The sequence below is a fragment of the Heterodontus francisci genome, chromosome 11, assembly GCF_036365525.1.
Source record: "Heterodontus francisci isolate sHetFra1 chromosome 11, sHetFra1.hap1, whole genome shotgun sequence".
Classification (NCBI taxonomy): domain Eukaryota; kingdom Metazoa; phylum Chordata; class Chondrichthyes; order Heterodontiformes; family Heterodontidae; genus Heterodontus; species Heterodontus francisci.
Window position 1 is genome coordinate 42,199,584 of NC_090381.1, and position 23,614 is coordinate 42,223,197.

Genomic DNA, 23,614 nt, shown 5'->3' on the forward strand with positions numbered 1-23,614 from the left:
AAATTTCAGCTGATTTTAGCTTGAACTATCACTTCAAAGACACAAAGTCTGATTGCTGTAAATAGGGGTCCTGAGGGACAATCCGAGATTAATTGTTGGTGAGGAAAGTCTGATTTTTGGTAGGTGCTTATAAATTTCATTCTCCTGGTCAGAAAAAAACAGGAGGAAACTTTTTTTCCTCTTTTTTTCACTGTATTTGCCACTTGGAAATTTGTTAGACTTAAAGTTAATGTTCTAATTTTCATACAACGTCCATCTCTGATAAAGAAAATATACAACACATTTAACATAGCTAGAATGATCTTTTAGCACTGTAGTAACAAATGAACACTGTAGTTGCTGCTAAATTAACGTGAGTTCAAGATATAAGAGCGCCTTGAGGAGATAACTTCACATTATGTCAGCTTTACACTGGCTGCACAGTAATTGCAACTGATACAAAACCAACAATTTAACAAATTGGTCATATTCAGACATTCATTTTTCTACTGCAACAGCCTTCTTTTCAACCTTTCCACTTAATTCTCATGATCTGTGATATTGTCCTGACTCATTAAAATTATCTCACATTTTATTCATTTCTTTTAGGACCATCACTACATTTGATAGTTTAGTGCATGTCTGTTGATGTGCTGCAGAAGGTATAGTTAATAACATGGTAGCAGCAGGCTTATTGTTGGCCATATCTTTGGAATGTATTAAATACTCAGATCAAATTTATAAGCTGCTGGATCTCTACATTCATAATTCTGTCTGATAGCTGATGTTTACTACTTATTAGCAATATTTATATAATGTACAGTTGAATGAACGTTTTGTACAGTACTCTTCAAAAAACAGAAAAATACAGTTACTGGACTAGTGTCACAGATCAGTTAATCACTGACTTAAAATTATTTGTAATCCTCATTACCACCAACCATCCACCACCTTATTGCAATAGGAAACCAAAAGTTTAAAAGTCAAATAATTGCTTTTCATCATGGTTTTATCTATTCCTTACAGTTTTCTCTTGATAGGAGTGTTTGACTGCTTAAATATCCAGTGACACCTATTGGAAAATGTGGATGTCAACATCTCAAATATTGACAACACCATCTCTAACCATTTCCTTGGACTGGATTTTACGTCGGGCGGACAGGAGCTGGCCACCAACGTAAAAGTCGGTGACGAACCCTCTTCTGCTCAGCTTGGGGATCTGACCCGCATTCTACGGGTCCCTGGGCTTTAATTGTTCCGAGGTGGGACTTCCACCTGCTTGAGGGAGGAAGTCCCGCCTCATTGAGCTGGCGGCCAATCTTTGGGCAGGTAGCTCTTAGTCCCAGCAGCGCCACCGGGAGCGATGGCCATTGCTGGGACTGCAGCCCAGCCGAGGTCATGTAGCCAGTCCAGGTAAATTAGGGTGCCTTGCCAGGCTAATCGTTCGGGCCCCGGTGAGGCAAGGATGGTCGTTTGGGGGGAAGGGGGGGGGGGGGTTGTCTCGGGTCCTGGGGGGTGGTTGGGGAAGCGGGGGCGGTCCTCAATTGGACACCCTGTGCCCGTTTGTCCAGGCCCCCCCCCCCCAGGTGCGCTGAGAGGCCGCCAGGTTTCACTGGGCGGCCTTTTGCGTCTCCCAGACGTCCGCTTGCCATGGGTACAATCCCCATGGAGGCGGGCGAAGGCCTTTAAGTGGCAGTTAAGTGGCCATTGAAGGGCCTTGATTGGCTTGGGGTGGGTGGCCCGTTTCTCACCAACACCCACCCACCCCAGCCCATGTAAAGTAGGGTGGAGGTGGGAGCGGGTCGGAAAGGCCTCCCGGAGCATCCGGCTCAATTTTACACCACCACCGGCTCACTGGGGTGGTGTAAAATTCTGGCCTTTATCTCTCTGAACAACCATATCTCCCTACTTGACTTTTATCCCAATATCAACAAACAAAGAACAAAGAACAGTACAGCACAGGAACAGGCCATTCGGCCCTCCAAGCCTGCGCCGATCTTGATGCCTGCCTAAACGAAAACCTTCTGCACTTCCGGGGTCCGTATCCCTCTATTCCCATCCTATTCATGTATTTGTCAAGATGCCTCTTAAACGTCGCTATCGTACCTGCTTCCACCACCTCCCCCGGCAACAAGTTCCAGGCACTCACCACCCTCTGTGTAAAGAACGTGCCTCGCACATCCCCTCTAAACTTTGCCCCTCGCACCTTAAACCTATGTCCCCTAGTAACTGACTCTTCCACCCTGGGAAAAAGCTTCTGACTATCCACTCTGTCCATGCCGCTCATAACTTTGTAAACCTCTATCATGTCGCCCCTCCACCTCCGTCGTTCCAGTGAAAACAATCCGAGTTTATCCAACCTCTCCTCATAGCTAATGCCCTCCAGACCAGGCAACATCCTGGTAAACCTCTTCTGTACCCTCTCCAAAGCCTCCACGTCCTTCTGGTAGTGTGGCGACCAGAATTGCACGCAATATTCTAAGTGTGGCCTAACTAAAGTTCTGTACAGTTGCAGCATGACTTGCCAATTTTTATACTCTATGCCCCGACCGATGAAGGCAAGCATGCCGTATGCCTTCTTGACTACCTTATCCACCTGCGTTGCCACTTTCAGTGACCTGTGGACATGTACGCCCAGCTCTCTGCCTGTCAATACTCCTAAGAGTTCTGCCATTTACTGTATATTTCCAACCTGCATTAGACCTTCCAAAATGCATTACCTCACATTTGTCCGGATTAAACTCCATCTGCCATTTCTCCGCCCAAGTCTCCAACCGATCTATATCCTGCTGTATCCTCTGACAATCCTCATCACTGTCCGCAACTCCACCAACCTTTGTGTCGTCCGCAAACTTACTAATCAGACCAGCTACATTTTCCTCCAAATCATTTATATATACTACAAACAGCAAAGGTCCCAGCACTGATCCCTGCGGAACACCACTAGTCACATCCCTCCGTTCAGAAAAGCACCCTTCCACTGCTACCCTCTGTCTTCTATGACCGAGCCAGTTCTGTATCCATCTTGCCAGCTCACCTCTATCCTTGCCCTTTGCTCATTTATCCTGTAATGCCCCTCCTCAGAACCTCAACCTGTCATATTGATGCCATTGCTGATCTGCTGAAGGAGTTCCCTCACTTTTCTCTTCACCAAACCTTTCCACCTCTCTATCTTTCATTATCTTATTCCTATTGCTACTGAAACCCCTTATCTGTGCTTTTATCAACTCTAGAATGAACCTTTCCAACACTCTCCTGCCTGGCATCCTGATCTTCAGCCATCCTGTAAAACATCCAAAACACCTTTACTTCTATCCTGTTGCATAGTAACACCACTAAGCCCATTGTCTCCCGGCAGATGGATCTGTATTCCAAACACATTGAATTTAACATCACACCCTCGCCTATAAATCTATTCAAATCTCTTCCTAGGCTATCTCTGGAACTGTCTCTGGTCTATGTCCCTTCTCACATCAACTGCTTCACTGATTCTGGACTCCTGTACATCCACCTCCCCACATACTTTGACCAAGTTTTTGGTTGCATCTCCTAATGCTACCCTATAGACTCAATGTCCACCCCTTTGAAGTTTGTTGGGAAATTTTTGTCACCATAATATGTTTTTACTGTTGTTGTGTGCCAGGATTGGGCTCAGCAGTAATGCCCTCTCACATCAAATAATCTGCCAGCAATCACATTCTAGGTTGATACATCAAAGGGCTACCAGTGCTAACAAAACTGTACCCCAACAAGAGGACACCCCTTCAGGAGAAAAGGGAAGATAATTCCAGAAAGAAGTTGTTGACGCTTTAGTCATAATTTTCCAACACTCTCTGGATTCAGGAATTGTCCCCTTGGATTGGAAAATTGACAATGTTATTCCATTATTTAAGAAAGGTAGAGATAAAATAGGAAATTATAGATGTCTTAGTCAAAGATCTGTTTTGGGATGATACTGGAATCTGTCATCAGGGACAGAGAGTGATGGAGCACTTGCAAAAATATGAACTGATCAGAGAGAGTCAGCGTGGATTTGCAAAAAGTAAGTCATATCTATCAAACCTAGTTGCACTTCTTTGAGGTGATGACTGAAGTGGTAGATAAGGTAGTGTCGATGGATGTTATTGATATGGACTTTCAGTAGGCAGTCAAAAAGATTCCACACATGAGACTGCTAACAAAATTGAGAGCCCATGGAATTGGAGATTTAAGAGGTGGAGGCCACCATGACCTAATGTGTGTCCAGCCAAAATCCCTCCCGCCTTCCCCCCCTCCCCTGCCTCAACCCCTACCAAGGACCAAGAGATTCAATTACCAGTGCGATTTGTGCTGACAGCTTCCTGATCAAATTTAAATAAGGCACTAACCTGAAAAGGGTTTGTGGATTTTTTTTTTTATTCATTTGTGGGATGTGGACGTCGCTGACTAGGCCAGCATTTATTGTCCATCCCTAATTGCCTTTGCACTGTGGCTTGCTAGGCCATTTCAGAGGACATTTAAGAGTCAACCACATTGCTGTGGGCCGGGAGTCACATGTAGGCCAGACCAGGTAAGGACAGCAGATTTCCTTCCCTAAAGGACATTAGTGAACCAGATGGGCTTTTACAACAATCGACAATCATGCTGTCCACTTTGCACGTGTTTTGGCCCAAGTTGAAAGTTTTCCTCCACAGAAGCTACAGTAGTTGGGGGAGAGATTTTATATTTATATAACCCTTAGTTGATTAGTCAAGTCATAAATTGTACTCTCCATCATTCTTACTTGTAGTGAACTTGTAAATTCCCCTTAAACGTCCATCCAAAAAGTTATGTCACTTCAGTGGGGAGCTCGCAGTGGCACATTGGTGCAAATGGTCTCCACCTATACTGGCATTTTGCTGATTCCATGACTATACATGACTATATATATAACTCTTTGGTGCTGTGCTGCATCAGAACATTTGTAATACTGAAAACAAAGTGTTTGCCAAAAAGATGGCCTTTTAAGCCATTAACCATGTCAAAAGTGCTCACTGTGGCAATAGATCAGCATCCCTGCTGATGGAAGATTTAAAGGGAAGTGAAATTATATTTAAAAGAAAAAATGTACAGGGCTGTGGAGAAAGAGCAGAGAAGTGCCACACTGCCTGTGTGGAGTTTGCAAGTTCTCCCTGTGTCTGCGTGGGTTTCCTCCGGGTGCTCCGGTTTCCTCCCACATGCCAAAAGACTTGCAGGTTGATAGGTTAATTGGCCATTATAAATTGCCCCTAGTATAGGTAGGTGGTAGGGAAATACAGGGACAGGTGGGGATGTGGCAGGAATGTGGAGTTAGTAATAGGAGTAGGGTTAGTGTAAGTGGGTGGTTGATGGTCGGCACAGACTCGGTGGGCCGAAGGGCCTGTTTCAGTGCTGTATCTCTAAAAAAAAAAATTGGATAGCTCTTTCAATTTGCTGCACAATGGCCAAATGGCACTTCATGTACTGTATGGTTCTATGATTCTACACAACCTCTGGCATTAAACCTGGATAAGAAATTCCAGCAAAACAAACTCATACGCATTTATTATTTTTAAAAAAAGCAAAGTGCACGGCTAAACATACTTGTGCCATCAACAACAAAGGCAACTTTCATTTAAAACGTCCCAAGGTGTTTCACAGGAACAATGGAACAATCTGACTGACCTGTTTCAAATAATATGTTTCGAATAATAAGATCTTTAAATGTTTTATTGAGGTAGTTTTTTGGAAGGTTATTCCACTTTGTTGGTTTTGATGTCTCCAAATAATGCAGAAAACAGCAAATCCATGATTAAAATGATCATTGAACAAATTAACACAATTATCCAGAGATTTGTCACTGAAACAAATTAGATTACTGCCCAAATGAAAGGCATTTAAAAACATTTATAATTCATTTCATTTGCCTCTGGTCTCTTTTCATATTGCCGATGAGAAGGGGAATTCTTGTTAAAATTGAAGACGAATGCAAATAGCAAATGGTTGCCCCAGATTGTTCTCTGGGTTCATATATGTTATTGCAATGTTTTTGCAGCACTGTTGGCCATTTGTTAGAGGCAGAGGCTGTCATTGTTCCTCTCTATCTCTCAGCATTTCTTTGCAGACCAAGATTTTAGGAAGGTTGTACTCATTGGTTGCAGGCCCACTGGTGGCTAGTCAGGCCTATCCGTGACCTGCAGATTCTCCCACAGTGGGCGCAAGTGAAGGTGTAGTCACTGCTGGGCGCAAATAGATCTATCCTTCTCCTCCTTTTCTCTTTCATGCTGGTTTTCGATCAGAAGTGTCTGTAGCCCTCCTGACGTAGCATCTCCGGGCATCACGATCTATGACCTGTACTTCCCACTGGTGATGGCACAGAGAGAGACTGTTTCAGGGAGCCAGCACACATCCCTGCTTCACGCCGTTGGAGATTTGGAAGGGACTCGAGAAGTCACTTCTTTTGCTTGACTTGTCCGTACTGATTTTCATGAAACTGCTTCACCATGGCCAGGAACCTGCGAGGGCATCCTTGAAACGTTTGCTTGGGGCCCTTCTGCTCCTTTTACCCACCGTCAGCTCTCTGTACAACACGACCTTAGACAGGCGACTGTCGTCCATCCTGGCAATGGGACCTGTCCAACACAGTTGGCTTTGCAGGAGGATGGTCTCGATGCTGGTGATGTTGGCTGTTTCTAGGACTTCAATGTTTGTGATGAGGTCCTGCCAGCGGATCTTGAGGATGCTGCGGAGGCAGCACTGATGGAAGCGCTCTAGAAGGCATACGTGATGGTGGTATAGGACTCATGACTCGGCACCATACAGAAGGGCTTTGTACACTTTGAGTTTGGTCTGTGCTCTGAGGCTGTGGTTGCTCCACAATCATTTATAGAGTCTGCCAAATGTACTGTTTGCTTTTGAAAGCTATTGTCCACTTCCTTGTCAATGGTGGCATTATATGAGATGATGTTCCCCAGATAAGTAAATTGCTTGACGGCATTCAGCTCAGTTCCCTCTGACAATGCTTGGTGATCTATATTCTTCTTGGGGTGCAGGCTGATGCAGGACTTCAGTTTTCTTTAAACTGATTTTTAGTCCAAAGAGTTGATCTGCCTCGGAAAAATATATTGTTATACATTGCAGGTCCGACTGACTGTGGGCCAGGAGAGCACAGTCATCGGCGGAAAGAAGTTCACCCATGAGTTTTTCTTGTGCCTGAAGACGCCTGAGGTTGAAAAGGCCTCCATCAGTCCGGAAGCATATGTAAACTCTCTCCTTAAGGTCTTCCATTGCCTAATGCAGCATCATGCTGAAAAAGATGGTGAACAAGGTCAGAGCCAGCACACATCCCTGCTTCACGCTGTTGGAGATTTGGAAGGGACTCGAGAAGTCACTTGTTTTGCTTGACTTGTCCATACTGATTTTCATGAAACTGCTTCACCATGGCCAGGAACCTGCGAAGGCATCCAAGTTTTTCAAGGATTTTCCAAAGTCCCATCTCTGCTCACAGTGTCGAATGCTTGATGAGGTCTACAAAAGTGAAGTACAGGCCTTTGTTTTGCTGATGATACTTTTCTTGTAATTGTCTGTGGTACCTCTGTTTGCCAAGAAATCACAATTATCTGGGAGGCTTTCATCCACAATGGCAGGCACAAGCCTGTTCAGAAGTATTCTAGCCAGGATCTTCTCAGTGGTGATCCCATGGTAGTTGGAGCAGTCTGACTTTTCTCCTTTGTTTTTTAACAAGGTGATGATAATGGCATCACGAAGAGCCTGTGGAATCCTGCCCTATTCACAGCAGGCCATGAAAAACTCATGGAGCTTGATGTATAGGACAGGGGCCATCATGCTTCAAGGCTTTGGGTGGATTCCCATTGAATCCAGGGCTTTGTCTTCATCTGGTTGATGGCGGTCACAATTTCCTCCAGAGTTGGGCTGTCATCCAGTTCTTCTTTGACGGGCTGTTGTTGGATGCGATTGATGGCAGTATCATTGACTGTGCACTTGGAATGAGATGGGTATGGCATGAGAGGGATTGAATAGGAATGATAGAATGGCATAGGATAGGGATTTAAAGAAGTACTGTTGCAATAAAGATACTAATTGCACTACAAATGTTTTGTAAGTCTCTGTGAGTATCACAATAACAATGTGGGGAGGTGGAGTTGGGGGGGTGGTGGGTGGAATGGATGAATATTTGAGAGTCCCCAAGGCAGGTACAGTATAAATAACTTAAACTGAACTTAAACTATTTCTTGGGCTGCGGGGTTGATTTATGTCAGACAGGCGATTACAGGAGATTAGTCTCAGTGGGATGTGCAATGAGGTAATGTCTCATGCAAGACTTTGCTTTGTGAAAGTTCTGGTGGATAATCGGGAAGTTAGATAATTGGAGTGCTTATAACGCAATTTCTATTGCAACCTATTTTAGTGTGTGTGTGGGTGGGTAGTTGAGGATGGAAGCGTTGAAATCAGGAAGACAGCCAGATTGTGAAGCTCTTAATTGTTTTTTGTGTAAAATTTCCATCATCGAAGATGGCGGTAACACTTCTCCCAGACAAGTGAGTTGGGAAAATGTAGCTGGACCTTAAATATACTGTCCATAACAATGATCAAACCAGAGACCAGGAGTAATTTTTAACCCCCCTACGATGTGTGTAACAGGGTCAGAGAGGGTAAGAGAGGGTTAACTCGGTATATATGTGAACCTGATCTCAACCTGCTGTGAGTGCATCTACTTGAGGTTTAACCACGGCGGGTTTGAGGGCGTTGGAATAAACAGTCCTGGAGAGGTGGGTCGGTAATTTTAACATTTAAATGAGATTCTGTTCCTCAGATTTTGGGAGCCATTTGAATTCATTGTCTGCAGGCTGGCTTTTTCAGGGCTGAGGAAACTCAGCATCTGAAGGGAATTGAAAACTGCCAGATCCCGCAGGTAAATGCTTTTAAAAGCAATGCTGGTGGGGCAGCAGGAGCAGGAATACTTCTTCTGGCCCCTCAAACAAACCATCTGATGTTATCAGCTGACCTGCCTGTTCAAATTACTGTCTGTGATCTTCAGACCCCTTTGCTATGCCCTGATCTTCCCTCCCTCCCTCCCTCCTTGCTCCAATACTCTGAGACCCCCTCAACCATGCCCCCATTACCAGGGACTGTCCCCAATGGTCTCTGGCTGAGGCCTTCCTGCCTGACAGACTGCCATCCTCTCAGTCTGGCTCACTGCTGGGCCCTAAATGGAGGAAAAAAATGCTAATGAGAACCTGCCATTAAATTAGGTAGGACCTCCACATTTCTGGCATTTCTAGTTTTCCTAGTTGCTGATACACTACCCGTCTCCCCGTAACTATTGGAGTCCATACATTCCAATTAACCAGGGAGAACAGTACTAACTCCTTACTTCTAGTTCCTCCTTCTCTACCCATCGTGGAGCTTTTCATTCTCTAACGCAATTATTTCATATTGAGAATACATGCTGCCATTTTGTTGAATGTATTTCATTTTATCCAAAAAATTTAGTAAATAATAGGAATGCTTAAGCCATGACTACATTATGAATTCAAGTGGCATTTCCTAGCGGGAAGTCTAAAGGGGGAGGTGGCAAAGGCTTTAAACTGGTAAGATGGGAGGGAGAGATGTACAAGAAATGTAAGCAGCCTAAATGTAAGCAAAACAGGAAAAGAGAGCATTGGAAAGAATAAAGTAAGGGAGCACTTTGATGGCAAGGGAGTAAGTAGAGTTAAAGAATGGGAGTGCAAAAAGATTGTTAAACATAAAATGAGAGGAAATTCTATTAGAAATGAGTTAAACTGTCTGTACAGCAATGCACACAATGTCCGTAATAAAACAGGGGATCTGGAAGCAATCATGCATTGGCAGGAACCAGACATAAAAGGGAAAAGTGAGGCATGGCTACAGAAAAATCAGGATTGGGAATTAAACGTTGCAGAGTATTGTCAGACAAACCCCACCTGCCAAGACTGAGGCGCACATTAACTTTGCCACATGAACCTTAAAACTTAAAATTGCAAGCCCTGATCGGAAATACATTTCCATGGTAACAGACAATGTTGAAACAATGGGGATCCAGCAGTTGCTTTTCCAATCCACAGAAGTGGTCAAACCAGTTCTGGCTGGGGCTTTTGGATTTATAGTTCCAACCAAGGATGTTGAAGAGACTATTCCATATAAGGAACTAGTCACATGACTAACCTGCTGAGCACCCTGAAGCTTTTTGAATTTTAACAAAGGAATTGCCAGGCAGAACACCGTGTGCACATGGATTGCGAAGATCGCTTCTTCTGTCTCTTGTCTGCTGCCTGTTTTCATCTCTCAGGGAACTGAAATCATTGAAGACCCGTAAACCCAGAAAGAGAAAAAGATTTCCTACATAAACAAGGTTTTTAGAAGGTTATTGGGCCCCAATGAAATATCAGACCATATCTTCAATCAAGGACTGCAGCAAGCTCGAGAAACCGCAACAAGACCTTGCCTCAAAGTGTTCTACTTACTTTTTCCTCTGTCTTTTCTATCCCTGTTTGCATGTTTATATCATGTGTGCATGCTAGCGTGAGTGCGTCATATATCTGTAGCCGTTAACCGTATTAGAGCGAAAATATAAGGTTTAATAAATGTCCTTTTTTCAGCTTTAAACCAAAGTATACCTGTTTGTGCTCATTTCTTTGCCTTATAATTGGAAAGTTATGAACAAGGATTCACTAAAAGGTAGCTCAAAACACAGTGTGTTTAAAAATTAAACCCTGTTACAATAAGACCGGGTCAAGACAGCAAAAAAACCTTTGACATTGCTTATTGTAACAGTATTTTGAAAAGGTAGAGAGGGAAAAAGGGGAGATGGAGTAGCTGTACTTATTGGGGATAACATGGTAGTAGAAAAGGGAACACAGCTATCAGCAAGATAAAAATAGAATCCATATTGTCACATTCACGGAGGGAACAGTGCTGAAATGTGAAATGAATTGGTGGAATTATGAAATAAAAGTCAACTGTTGAACTGAACTACAAATGGACACATTTATGCCTCAGACAAAATGGAGTAGAAGTCAGGTGACCCTTCCTGTACTGTCCATAAACACATCTGGCTGTTGAAGACAAAACCCATTATACCCATCTGAGTTAGCTTTGAGGAAAACACATTGCACGGAATGGACTGTTTTACATTTCAAACAACTCCTATCTTCAGGAATGGAGCTAACAAGGACTGTTGTAGACTGACTCTGTAGCCAAGACTAAAATAATGTGTGTGAAGTAGCATCTATTCATCAAAATGGACCACATTCAGACACCATCATGGAACATTGGTTCCCATATCCTGGAACATTGCACGTATTACTGAACGGGAGAGAGCTCTTAGTCACCTGACCAACACCCCAACCTGGCAAGTTTCTACTTTAAAAGGTATCTGTCTGGAGAAAGAAGGGCAGAGCAGCAGAATATCCAGCAGAACAGTTGTGGGACTGTTCCAGCTAAACAGGTGCCGTGCTGACTACATCTTCTAACTACTGCAGCAGAGAAATTGCTAGGGGACTTTGGGACTCCCTATCTGTGAAAGTGAACCAGGAATTTTCCCATCGACTTTGGATAGAGGCTTAACCACATGGAATCACAGAATTGTTACAGCAAGAAGGAGGCCATTCAGCCCATCGTATCTGCACCAGCTCTCTCAATGAGCAATTCCCCCACCTTCTACCCATAACCCTGCATATTTTTGTTTTTCAGATAACAATCCAATACCCTTTTGAGTGCCTCAATCGAACCTGCCTGCACCACACTCTCAGGCAGTGCATTCCAGACGTCAACCACTGACTGCGTGAAAATGTTGTTCCTCGTGTCGCTTTTGCTTCTTTCGCGAATTACTTTCGATCTGTGCCCTCTCATTCTCAATCCTTTAACGAGTGGGAACATTTTTTTCCCGATCTACTGTCCAGACCCCTCATGATTTTGAACACCTCTATCAAATCACCTCTCAGCCTTCTCCAGGGAAAACAGTCCTAACTTCTCCAATCTGTCTTCATAACTGAAATTTCTCATCCCTGGAACCATTTTCATGAATCTTTTCTGTACTCTCTCCAATGCCCTCAAATCTTTCCAAAAATGTGATGCCTAGAACGGGACTCAACATTTCAGCTGAGGCCGAACTAGTGACTTCACAGAATCACAGAGTAATACAGTGCAGAAGAAGCCCTTCGGCCCATCGAGTCTGCACCGATGCATTAAAGACACTTGACCTGTCTACCTAATCCCATTTGCCAGCACTTGGCCCATAGCCTTGAATGTTATGACATGCCAAGTGCTCATCCAGGTACTTTTTAAAGGATGTGAGGCAACCCGCCTCTACCACCCTCCCAGGCAGGGCATTCCAGACCGTCACCACCCTCAGGGTAAAAAAGCTCTTCCTCAAATCCCCCTTAAACCTCCCACCCCTCACAAACTTGTGACCCCTCGTAACTGACCCTTCAACTAAGGGGAACAGCTGCTCCCTATCCACCCTGTCCATGCCCCTCATAATCTTGTACACCTCGATCAGGTCACTCCTCAGTCTTCTCTGCTCCAGCGAAAACAACCCAAGCCTATCCAACCTCTCTTCATAGCTTAAATGTTCCATCCCAGGCAACATCTTGGTGAATTGCCTCTGCACCCCCTCCAACATGACCTCCCTGCTTTTGTAATCTATGCCTCAATAGATAAAGGCAAGTGTCCCATATGCCTTTTTCACCACCCTATTAACCTGCCCTTCTGCCTTCAGAGATCTATGGACAAACACGCCAAGGTCCCTTTGTTCCTCAGAACTTCCCAGCATCAGGCCATTCATTGAATACTTCCATGTCACATTACTCCTTCCAAAGTGTATCACCTCACACTTTTCAGCGTTAAATTCCATCTGCCACTTTTCTGCCCATTTGACCATCCGTCTATATCTTCCTGTAACCTAAGACACTCCACCTCACTGTTAACCACTCGGCCAATCTTTGTGTCATCCGCGAACTTACTGATCCTACCCCCCACAGTCATCTATGTCGTTTATATAAATGACAAACAATAGGGGACCCAGCACAGATCCCTGTGGTACGCCTCTGGACACTGGCTTCCAGTCACTAAAACAGCCGTCTTTCATCACTCTCTGTCTCCTACAGCTAAGCCAATTTTGAATCCACCTTATCATGTTACCTTGTATCCCTTGTGCATTTGCTTTCTTGATAAGTCTCCCATGTAGGACCTTGTCAAAGGCTTTGCTGAAATCCATGTAAACTACATCAACTGCACAAATCCATGTAAACTACATCAACTGCACTTAGACAAGTTCAACATAGCCTCTTTGCTCTTGTACTCTATACCCCTCTTAATAAAGCCTAGGATACTGTATGCTTTATTCACTGTTCTCTCAATCTGTCCTGCCACCTACAATGGCTTATGCACATATACACCCAGGACCCTCTGCTCCTTCACTGCATATATTTTATTTTTATTTATTATTTGTCTCTCTATGTTCTTCTTACCAAAATGAATCACTTCACATTTCTCAGCATTGAACTTTATCTGTCACTTGTCTGCCTATTCCACCAACTTGTCTATGTCCTTTTGAAGTTCTACACTATCCTCCTCACAGTTCACAATGCTTCCAAGTTTCAAATCATCCACAGATTTTGAAATGGTGCCCTGAACACCAAGATCTAGATCATTAATTTAGACATAATATAGGCCATTAATAATCCAACAACATTCAAGAAGCTCGACATCATCCAGGACAAAGCAGCCCGCTTGATTGGTGCCCCATCTACAACCTGCAACATTCACTCTCTTCACCAGCAACGCACAGTGGTAGCAGTGTGTACATTCTATAAGATGTACTGCAGCGACTCACCAAGACTCCTCCGACAGCACTTTCCAAACCTGTGACCTCTACCCCCTTGAAGGACAAGGGCAGTAAATGCATGGGAACACCACCACATGCAAGTTCCCCTCCAAGCCACACACCATCCTGACTTGAAACTATATCACCATTCCTTCACTGTTGCTGAGTCAAAATCCTGGAACTCCCTACTTAACAGCATTGTGGGTGTACCTACACCCCAAGGACTGCAGCAGTTCAAGAAGACAGCTCACTACCACCTAACAAAGGGCAATTAGGGATGAGCAATGAATGCTGTCCTAGCCAGTGATGCCCACATCCCATTTGTGGTTAAGAGCATAAATAGAGGTCATCACTATAAGACAGTCACCAAGAAATCCAATAGGGTATTCAGAAATTTCTTCTTAACCAAAAGAGTATTGAGAATGTTGAACTCACTGCTAGAGGGAGTGGAGGCGGGCAAAGGCCCTTAAGTGACCACTTAAGGGCCTTGATTGGCCTGGGGTGGGCAGCCTGTTTCTTGTCCCCCACCCCCGACCGCCATAAAGTTGGCCGGAGGCGGGAGTGGGTCGGGAAGGCCTCCCGGAGCCTCCCGCTCAATTTTACGCCATCCCCACACCACCATCCGGCTCGCTGGGGTGCTGTAAAATTCTGGCCACAGTTTCTAAACTTGTGGATGACATCAAATTGGAAGTGGGGGGAAGGCGTGATAATCAATACTGAGGAGGACTGCAACAAATTACAGAAGGACATTAATAAACATGCAGAATGGGCAGATAATTGACAAATGAAGTTCAACAGTTAAATGTAAGGTAGTATATTTTGATAGGAAGAATAGGGAGGTCACTTATTACTAGGAAGATGCGGGTCTAGGTGGGGTAGAGGAACAAAGGATCATGGGGTACAAATAGACCAATCGCTAAAAGTGGCACCACAAGTTAACCAGGCCAAAAAAATGCAAACCAAGCCCTAGGCTTTATTTCTAGAGGGATAGAGTTGAAAAGTATGGAAGTTATGCTGAACCTATATCAAACTTTGGTTAGGCCACACTTTGAGTACTGCATGCAGTTCTTGCCATCACTAAAGAGGAAATTAATGCAATAGTGAAGAAAGATATTCGCTCTGACGATGTGGAATCTGTATGGGTAGAGCTGAGAAATACTAAGGGGCAAAAAACGTTAGTGGGGGTTGTATATAGACCCTCAAACTGTAGTGGTGATGTTGGGAATGGCATTAAACAGGAAATTAGAGATGCATGCAATAAAGGAACATCTGTAATTATGGGTGACTTTCATCTGTATGTAGATTGGGCAAATCAAATTAGTCACAATACCGTAGAGGAGGAATTCTTGGAGTGTATACGGGATGGTTTTCTGGACCAATACGTTGAGGAACCAACTAGAGAACAGGCCATCCTCAACTGGGTATTGTGTAATGAGAGAGGAATAATTGACAATCTAGTGATGCGAGACCCACTGGGGACGAGCGACCATAATATGATAGAATTCTTCATCAAGGTGGAGAGTGACGTAGTTGATTCTGAGACAAAGGTCCTGAATCCTAGTAAAGGAAACTACGAAGGTATGAGGCGGGAGTTGGCCATGACGATTGGGAAACGTTACTTAAAGGGATGACAGTGGATAGGCAATGGCAAACATTTAAAGAGCGCATGGATGAACTGCAACAATTGTTTATCCCTGTCTGGCGCAAAAGTAAAACGGGAAAGGTAGCCAAACCATGGCTTACAAGGGAAATTAGAGATAGCATTAGATCCAAGGAAGAGGCATATAAATTTGCCAGAAAAAACAACAGACCTGAGGATTGGGAGCAGTTTACAATTCAGCAAAGGAGGACCAAGGGATTGATTAAGAAGGGGAAAATAGAGTACGAGAGCAAGCTTGCAGGGAACATAAAAACTGACTAAAAGTTTCTATGTGAACAGAAAAATATTGGTGAAGACAAATGTAGGTCCCTTACAGTCAGAAACAGGGGAATTTATTATGGGGAATAAAGAAATGGCTGACCAACTAAATGCATACTTTGGTTCTGTCTTCACAAAGGAGGACACAAATATCATACAAGAATTGTTGGGGAACACAGGGCTTAGTGAGAGAGAGGAACTGAAAGAAATCAGTATTAGTAGAGAAATGGTGTTGGGGAAATTGATCGGATTGAAGGCCGATAAATCCCCAGGGCCTGATGGTATGCATCCCAGAGTACTTAAGGAAGTGGCCCTAGAAATAGTGGATGCATTGGTGGTCATTTTCCAAGATTCTATAGACTCTGGAACAGAGTTCCTACAGATTGGAGGGTATCTAATGTAACCCCACTATTTAAAAAGGGAGGTAGAGAGAAAGCAGGGAATTATAGACCAGTCAACCTGACATCGGTAGTGGGGAAAATTCTAGAGTCCATTATCAAAGATTTTATAACAGAGCACTTGGAGACCAGTGGTAGAATTGGACAGAGTCAGCATGGATTTATGAAAGGGAAATCATGCTTGACAAATCTACTAGAATTCTTCGAGGATGTAACGAGTAGAGTTGACGAGGGGAAGCCAGTGGTTGTGGTTTATTTGGACTTTCAGAAGGCTTTCGACAAAGTCACACATAAGAGATTGGCATGTAAAATTAAAGCGCATGGGATTGGGGGTAGTCTATTGCGATGGATAGAAAATTGGTTGGCAGACAGGAAACAAAGAGTAGGGATAAATGGGCCTTTTTCCGAATGGCAGACAGTGACTAGTGGGGTACCGCAGGGATCGGTGCTAGGACCACAGCTATTCACAATATACATGAATGATTTAGATGAGGGAACTAAATGTAATATCTCCAAATTGCAGATGACACAAAACTGGATGGCAGGGTGATTTGGACAAGTTGAGTGAGTGGGCAAGTCATGGCAGATGCAGTATAATGTGGATAAATGTGAGGTTATCCACTTTGGTTGCAAAAACAGCAAGGCAGATTATTATCTGAATGGCTATAAACTGAGAGAGGGGAATATGCAACGAGACCTGAGTGTTCTCGTACACCAGTCGCTGAAGGTAAGCATGCAGGTGCAACTGGTAGTAAAAAAGGCAAATAGTATGTTGGCCTTCATAGCGAGAGGATTTGAGTACAGGAGCAGGGATGTCTTGCTGCAATTATACAGGGCCTTGGTGAGGCCACACCTGGAATATTGTGTGCAGTTTTGGTCTCCTTATCTGAGGAAGGATGTTCTTGCTATAGAGGGAGTGCAGCGAAGGTTTACCAAACTGATTCCTGGGATGGCGGGACTGACGTATGAGTAGAGATCGAGTCGGTAAGGATTATATTCGCTGGAGTTCAGAAAAGTGAGGGGGGATCTCATAGAAACCTATAAAATTCTTACAGTACTTGACAGGGTAGATGCAGGAAGGATGCTCCGGATGGTGGGGGAGTCCAGAACCAGGGGTCATAGTCTAAGGATATGGGGTAAACCTTTCAGGACTGAGATGATTTTAATTAAAAGACGCAAATTTAGTTTGGTGCACTTGTGTATTATCTTTTCATTTTTTGGTATGTGTTGAAGGATTTGTGTCCCATTTTAAATTAAATAAATTATTCCTTATCACTAGACCTACACTGAGCTTCCATTTTAATCCAGAACTCACTTTATTAAAAATTGAATTAAAAGTATTACTACATGTAATTACTATAATGTCTCAACACTTCTATTTGCTGGTGTGGGGTGCACATTATATTGATACTGGGCAAGGCTGCCAATTAAACCTACAAAAAGGCATCAACATCAACTTGCATTTATGCAGCACTTTCAATGAAGAAAAATCACCTTTGTATTTCCAGCTCCTTTCTGAAGCAAAATGGGCCAAAAATCATCAGAATGGGATTGTGCAGGGAAATGGGAAAAACTGCAGCCATTAATTTATCTACTGGAATTAGTCTCAATGCAACAGCATCAAATTTGAATTCCATTGTGATACTAACCACTTCATATACGCTAAGTTATCACTGTGTCTCTGGTTGCTTTACTAGCTGGTTTCTCTGTAATACATCTGTGCACGTATTGTTCCTCTTCACTAACCAGGTTTATCATCAGTACTGCCCCATTACGTAGCTTGCTGCCGGCTCCAGGTAAGTGATGTTTTTGCCAGTAAAATGTGACATTGTTTCCCTTGGAAAGAGAGTAGTTGAAAAATGATATTTGGAGTTGAACAGTTACCAATGATAAACAGGGAACCTGTTTATTTTAAAATACGGATCTTCACAAAATGATGCATTCCCTCCATTGATGTTCTAATGCACTGCTAATTAACCAAAGTGATGACTGTGGGCATGAGCAGGAGGAGGAGGGTGAGGCAGAGTCAGCAGTGGGCAGACCCCTCAGAGAATGGAGGACAGACACGGCAATGCTTCACTGGTCCGAGATGCTGGGCCTTGGGTATCACAGGCAAGGAGGGCCTTCCTCAAGAACCAGAGGCAGATAAGTTCCCATTTGTTGGAGCTCCCTGATGCCTTGAGCAGACAATGGAGGAGTCCATGCAATGCTTGTGGTCTATCATGACTCAGGGATTCGATCGCATGAGCTCCTCCATTGAGAGATTGGGCATCCTTTTGGAGAGCCATATGCAGCACTACAATGAGTGGGTGCAGAAGCAGTGTGCTGATATGCACAGGAAGAGTGAAATTTTCTGTAGCATTGACTGCTCAGTGTTGGTGTTAAAGGTGCTCGGAGTGGATGCCAGCTACGGCCCAGTTGGTGGCCACATACAGCATTCAAAGGTGCCAGGATATAGCTGAGACAGTCATGGCAGCAGACAAAGGGGCCACCACTCAATGGGCACTGGTGCCACACCAGCCCTCGCCACATCCGACTCAGGAGCCATCTGTGTGTCAGGGCCCTGTGACAGAGGCAGCCCCTGCCATGATGCAGGCAAGGCAGCTGTGGAGGGGCCCCCACGGGCACCTCCAAGACGAGGACAGAAGCCACGGGCATCTCAGCCTGGTGGCACACAGTAGGGAGCAGGCTGCCTCCATGTCATCCTCTGCCACATGGGCAGCACCCTGTAGAAGTGTTAGGGAGAGGAAGGTGCCACAGTGTTGAATTCACTTCATGGGTCACCTGAGTGCTCTTGTCTACATCTCTCTGTTATTTAGTTTTCACAATATAACTTCTTTATTTCACCACTCTGACAAATGTGTTGTTGCTGTCTCACCCCAAAAGGGGATGTAGCATTTTGGGGGGGGGTGGAGGGGGGTGTGGTGATGGGGACAAGGGGCCCTGAGAATGTTACGTAAAAATGCCTTATGATGTAGGACAATGTTGATGGAGGAACTCTCAATCTGCATGTTCATGGCTGGCAATGGGACCTCACAGCAAAGGGTCTGAGTGGTGAAGTAGCTCCGTATGCTAGAAAGTGTTCCAGGGGGTCTTCAGCCGCAAGGGCTTGGGTAGATCAAGTGAAGGGCTGCTGAACCAGCGAGGGCCTTGCTGCCATGTCAGTCTGAAGTCCACCCTGAGGTCAGGGACAGCACTGACAGATGTCCTCTGCTGCCTGGGTGCTGGCCACCTTTGGACCACGCCTTTCCTCCTCCTCCTTTTCCTCCTCCCACTCCTCCTCTGAGATAGAGTGGCATTCCAGCTCTTCCTCTTCATCCATCTCCAGGCCTCTCTGCAGTGTTATGTTGCGCAGAGTGCAGCAGACCACCACAATAAGGGAGACTCTGGCTGGTGTACTGGTGGGCACCATCCGGCTGGTCAAGGCAATGGAAGCGCATTTTCAAGAGGCCAATGGTCTGTTCAATGCAGGTCCGTGTTAGGAGATGGCTCTAGTTGTAGCGCTTCTCTCCATCCGTGTCTGGGTTTCAAACGGTAGTCAGGAGCCAACTCCTTGTGGGATAAACCATATCCCCCGGCAGCCACCCACGAAGTCTAGATGCGAAGAGGTGCAGAATCTGAGGCTCTCACAGGATGAATCATGACAGCTGCCTGGGCACCGGGTACAGACCTGTAAAATTCACTTCCTGTGGTCACAGACCAGCTGGACATTCAATGAGTGGTAGCCCTTCCTTTCCAGCAATCTGACTGGCTGGTCCTTGATAGCTACATGGGTACAATCAATGACCTCCTGGATCTGAGGGAATCCACTGCTGGACACACAGCCCATCTGTGTCAAAGTGGATAGAGTTCCCCGTCCTCTAGAATAGGGCATTCATGACCTGCTTGATGGCCTGATAAGCTGCCAGCTGTGAAATGCCACCTAGGTCCGCAGCTGATCCCTAAATGATCCAGTTACATAGAAATTCAGGATGACGGTGACCTTGACAGTAGATAAGGGACTGCCATTGGGTCCGAGAGACCTCAGACCATAGTTGATCAGACCACATAGGACCGAGACCATCTTCCTAGATAGGTGCATGTTTCCTATGGCACTGACGCTCTGTCATTTGTAGGTAGCTGACTCTTGGCCGGTTGACCCAATGTCTTGGGTAGTGCCTTTTGTCTCCTTGCAGCCCCTCACTGTGTTCCTCTGGTATCCTCCTGTCCAAAAGGACATTAGTGAACCAAATGGGTTTTTGCAACAATGGTTTCATGGTCACCATTAGACTAGCTTTCAATTCCAATTTTATCAATTGAATTCAAATTTCACTCCCATGTTCCCAGAGCATTAGCCAGGGCTCTGGATTACTAGACCAGTGACATTACCATGACACCACTTGCTCCCTCCCTCCCGCCCACTCGCCTCTTCAATCGTTGCTTGTCCCCCTCATTTCTCTCGCCGCTTGTTCTCCCCATTTCGCCGACCCCCACCGCTTGTACCCCCGCTCCCACCCCCTCCCAGCTCGCCAGCCAGTCAGTCCCTTGCTTGCCGGTCAGTCAGTCTCTTGCTTGTCGGTCAGTCAGTCTCTTGCTTGCCGGTCAGTCAGTCCCTTGCTTGTTGTTAGTCAGTCCCTTGCTTGTCGGTCAGTCAGTCTCTTGCTTGTCGGTCAGTCAGTCCCTTGCTTGTCGGTCAGTCAGTCCCTTGCTTGTAGGTCAGTCTGTCTCTTGCTTGTCAGTCAGTCAGTCTCTTGCTTGTAGGTCAGTCAGTCTCTTGCTTGTCGGTCAGTCAGTCCCTTGCATGTAGGTCAGTCAGTCTCTTGCTTGTTGGTCAGTCAGTCCCCTGCTTGTCGGTCAGTCAGTCCCCTGCTTGTCGGTCAGTCAGTCCCCTGCTTGTCGGTCAGTCAGTCCCCTGCTTGTCGGTCAGTCAGTCCCTTGCTTGTAGGTCAGTCAGTCCCTTGCTTGTAGGTCAGTCAGTCTCTTGCTTGTTGGTCAGTCAGTTTCTTGCCTGCCTTCTTGCTCCTGGCTGGAAACAGTGCACTTGATGATATCACGGTGCATGCTGATGTCAACGCATGCATGTTGATCCTGGAAAGGTGGCAAATTTGCGGACAGGCTCTGATGATGTTGGAGCTTGCACGTGTGCTGACTGCTTTGGCAACATTGGCGAGAGACAATAATACTGAGCCCTAGTGGTAGATTTTGGTATATAATACTTTATAGTCTCAGATAAGGATTTGGTCTCCAATTCTCAAAGCAACTTTATTAATGTATTTTACTACCACTACTGAAGAAAAAAAATATTGCTCCATCGAGTTATCAGTAATAACCAGAGTAAACAGCAACAGTAATCCAGGTAAGTTTTTTTTATTCTTTCATGTGATGTGGGCATCACTGGCTAGGCCAGCATTTATTCCCCATCTCTAATTGTCCTTGCGGAGGTGGTGGTGAGCTGCCTTCTTTAACCGCTGCAGTCCATGTGGGGTAGGTACACCTACAGTACTATGAGGAAGGGAGTTCCAGGATTTTGACTCAGCGACAGTGAAGGAACAATGATATAGTTCCGATTCAGGATGGTGTGTGGCTTGGAGGGGTGGTGTTCCCATGCAACTACTGCCCTTGTCCTTCTAGGCGATAGAGGTCACAGGTTTGGAAGATGCTGTCGAAGGAAAGTGGAGAGTATTCCATCACACTTTTTCTTTATTAATTCATGGGATGTGGGCATCACTGCCTAGGCCAGCATTTATTGCCCATCCCTTATTGCCCTTGAGAAGGTAGTGGTGAGGTCACATGTTTGGAAGGTGATGTCTAAGGAGCCTTGGTGCATTGCTGCAGTGCATCTTGTAGATGGTACACACTGCTGCCACTCTGTGTTGGTACTGGAGGGAGTGAATATTTGTGGGCTGCTTTGTCCTGGATGGTGTCGAGCTTCTTCAGTGTTGTTGGAGTTGCACCCATCCAGACAAGTGGAGAGTATTCCATCACACTCCTGACTTGTGCCTCGTGGATGGTGGACAGGCTTTTGGGAGTCAGGAGGTGAGTTACTCCCTGCCGGATTCCGAGTCTCTGACCTGCTGTTGTAGCCACAGTATTTATATGGTTATTCAGTTCCGTTTCTGGTCAAAGGGAACCCCCAGGATGTTGATAGTGAGGGATTCAGTGATGCTAATGCCATTGAACATCAAGGAGAGATGGTTAGATTCTCTATTGTTGGAGATGGTCATAGCCTGGCACTTGTGTGGCATAAATGTTACTTGTTTCAAAATGTCACAATTCCCATTTTGCCAGCATCACTGGAGAATATGCCAGAGGTCAGTGGAGAAGTCAGGTGGCACAAAGCCCAACATGCACCTATACAACAAAGCAGAAAAAGCTAACTTTATATGTTCTGGAGTAGGTCATTCGGTCCCCATCTTTGTTACAAAAGTAAAATGATATTTTGTAAGAGTGTTTGGATTAAATTCAAGCCATTATTTTATCTGAGTAATTCCAGCAGGTGTTGAAACTACTGAAGACAATGATAAAACACTGAGGAATTACACAAAAATGGTTTGCAAACTGAAGAAAACTTGTTATGCACAAAGAACAGAAATCGTATACTGAAGTATATGCCACTTACGGAAAAAGTAAAGGTGATGCCCGTATCTATCTCTATCGCCATAAAAAGTATTATGGGCAAGAACGGACCATGAAATGGCACCGCAAAACAAAAGCTATGATCCCCACTTCCTGATATGAATGTAATGACCTTTCTGTTGATGAGAGTACCATTTCAATTTTGCAAACACCTTTATTCCTGAAACAATGCAAATCTGCAGTTTTTATGTTTAATTAATTTAAAATGAAATTAAATGATACCATCTGTGAGCACATTTTGTGACAGAAGGTAAGTTATTATTTTGGTCTTGCCTTTTTGTTAAACTGAAAGTAAGTTAAGTCTTACCCTAGTGTTAAATATAGCTACAGTCTTGGTAGTAGTACCCCATAAAAATAAATTAACTTTAGGATGTAAGTGTTATTCCATTTTCTATATTTAGGCATTCATATATATAAAGGGTGAATTTAAACATTAAGGCTGCCCTATTGAATTAACTGTAAATGATAAGTTACAGGAAGAGATGGTGGTAATGTCACTGGACTAATAATCCAGAGACCCAGGCTAATATCCTGGGGACATGGGTTCAAAATCCCATCACAGCAGCTGGTGGAATTTGAATTCAATTAATTAATAAAATTCAATTAATTAATGAAAATCTGGAATTGAAAGCTAGTCTTAGTAACGGGGACCATGAAACTACCATCAACAGTCATTAAAAACCCATCTGGTTCACTAATGTCCTGTAGGGAACGAAATCTGCTGTCCTTACCTGGTCTGACCTACATGCGACTCCAGACCCACAGCAATGTGGTTGACCCTTAACTGCCCTCTGAAGTGTCCTAGCAAGCCACTCAGTTGTACAAAACTGCGACACAAATGTTGAAAAGGAATAAAACTGG

At 44.6% G+C, this 23,614-nt stretch overlaps 1 long non-coding RNA gene across 1 annotated transcript in view; it reads left to right on the forward strand.

Moving 5' to 3' along the window:
• The window catches only part of LOC137375213 (uncharacterized), a 98,367-nt gene that overhangs the window by 66,717 nt on the left and 8,036 nt on the right, over nucleotides 1-23,614 (forward strand). The gene's annotated exons all lie outside the window — the stretch shown is intronic.